Below are 2,500 nucleotides of genomic sequence, written 5' to 3' on the forward strand. Positions count from 1 at the left end.
GTCTTAAGACACTCTGGTTACATAAGGTCTTAACACGCTCTGTCTTCATAAGGTCTTAACACGCTCTGTCGTCATAAAGTCTTAAGACACTCTGGTTACATAAGGTCTTAACACGCTCTGTCTTCATAAGGTCTTAACACGCTCTGTCGTCATAAAGTCTTAAGACACTCTGGTTACATAAGGTCTTAACACGCTCTGTCTTCATAAGGTCTTAACACGCTCTGTCGTCATAAAGTCTTAAGACACTCTGGTTACATAAGGTCTTAACACGCTCTGTCTTCATAAGATCTGGCTATACACGGTCTGACTCCACACGGTCTGTTTTCACACAGTTTGTCTTAACACGGTCTATTTTTAACACGGCCTGTCTTCACAAGGTTCGTTTTTACACGGCCTGTTGTAACACGGCCTGTCTTTATATCGTCTGGCTTCATAAGGTGCAGCTGCATAAGGAATGGCTGCGTGAGATCTGGTTTCACGCGCTGGTCAGTTTTCACACACGGAGCAAGATGACGCGTGTGTGTGAACGACACGTGTCAATTAGTCAGTTTATACTACGCACCCGCTACAACGATCTACGCGTGGGTGCGCAACCTGTCATGTTTTGCAAAACCCGCGTGACATTCAGAATAGACGAGTCGCCCAATGAAATCATCCGCGTATTGAATAGGAGATAGGCAAAGTCAAGCAAATGTCACCTCTGCGATGCGATCAACACTCAGCTTTGTGACACTGCGCAGTCGATGTGCAATGCAGATAAGACCATGCCGAACCACCTTGGCGCATTCTGAGTGCATCATGCAAACATGATTTTTACGGGCATAGACAAAATGTCTGTAAAACCTGCCTAATCGCACATCGCGCCATTAATTCTCGCGGAGAGCTATCACTGCGTGACGTCGGCGTCGTCGTCTGATCAATAGAATGCAATTGCGCAGTCGGGCGATTTGCATGTCTTTGGCAGACGAAAGTTATTGACTGATACAAAATCTCTGACAGAGGCTTTACCGAGGCTCTCGTTTCTAGGCATGGCAATTTTACGAAAAAGGTGCGAAATGTACAGCTAGCCTACAGCTAGCTTATAGATAGGCTACAGCTATGCTCTAGCTAGCATACAGCTAGCCTATAGCTAGGCTACAGCTATGCTATAGCTAGCCTGCAGTTAGCCTACAGCTAGGCTACAGTTGGCCTATAGCTAGTCAACAGTTATCCTACAGCTAGCCTACAGCTGGCCTACAACTAGCCTACAGCTAGCATACAGTTAGTCTACAGCTACCCTACAGCTAGCCTACAACTAGCCAATAGCTAGCCTACAGGTAGCATACAGTTAGCCTACAACTAGCCTACAACTAACTTACAACTAGCCAATAGCTATCCCACAGCTAGCCTACAGCTAAATATGCGACAGCTACCCTACAGTTATAGTATATATATATATGGTGTGACGGAAATTTTCCGAGGGAACAGTAACACAACCGTTCGTTTTGTTCAGAAGCAGGAGCCTAATTAAATTCATGAAATATCGCTGACATAAATAAATCACGTCCGGTATATTACTGCATCCAAATTAAATAATATTCGCGATATATAATATATATATATATATATATATATATATAATATACCCGTTACTTCATTAAATGGACGGTGACTCATCACAAAATATGGGGCGACACAATCGAAGAGCGAAGCTACATGACAAGCCCACATCATACATACCCCCCACCCCCGCACACACACGCGCGCGCGCACGTACGCACGTACATACACACACGAATATACACACACGCACATACACACACCCACACATGAACGCGCACGCACGCACACATACGATCACGCCCGCACGCATGCAGCCACACACACACACACACACACACACACACACACACACACACACACACACACACACACACATACACACACACAAACAAACAAACACACACGCGCGCGCGCACGCGCGTGTGTTTATGCGTGCCTGGATGCCTGCCCCTCCTCCGGTGAGTGAGTCGATGCGTGTTTTCGTGTTCGTGTGTGCATGTGTGCGTGCGTGTGTGCGTGTGTGTGCGGTGCGTGCGTATGCGTTTGTACGTAGGTGTGTGCGCGCATGTCTAACCCCGTGTACCTTCGTTACTGGGAATACTGCGCTAATCACACTGTTGATGCGCCGCACTGAGAAGCTCGTGTGTTTTTCGCACCTGAAAGAAGAGTCGCAGTTGTTTTCTCTCGCCCTTGCCCATCTCCTGATAGTGGTCGGTGAGCCACGTTCCCGTGTAGGCTGCCTTCTTATCGTTACGCTCCTTCTCCTCCAATACGGGAGACGCTCCGTCCAGACTGAACGCTCTGCAACAAGACACAATAACGTGACAGGCGGGCGTCGCCGCAATCGATTGCATTATCGATCGACGCGTAATCGATGACAATAAACCAGTAGTTAATCAATTGACGATCGATCTATTTGCTTAAATGACTTGCACATCCGTTAGGTGCGCTTCCTTTG

The 2,500-nt window shown here is 47.1% G+C and overlaps 1 long non-coding RNA gene across 1 annotated transcript in view; it reads right to left on the minus strand.

The window, feature by feature from the left end:
- LOC106808148 overlaps positions 1–2,500 on the minus strand; it is a 34,033-nt gene that overhangs the window by 8,523 nt on the left and 23,010 nt on the right. The window contains exon 2 of the long non-coding RNA XR_001393753.1: positions 2,199–2,343. This is a non-coding gene — a long non-coding RNA (uncharacterized LOC106808148). The remainder of the gene's footprint in view (positions 1–2,198; positions 2,344–2,500) is intronic.

Source organism: Priapulus caudatus, unplaced genomic scaffold, assembly GCF_000485595.1.
Source record: "Priapulus caudatus unplaced genomic scaffold, Priapulus_caudatus-5.0.1 Scaffold255, whole genome shotgun sequence".
Taxonomy (NCBI): Eukaryota; Metazoa; Priapulida; class Priapulimorpha; order Priapulimorphida; family Priapulidae; genus Priapulus; species Priapulus caudatus.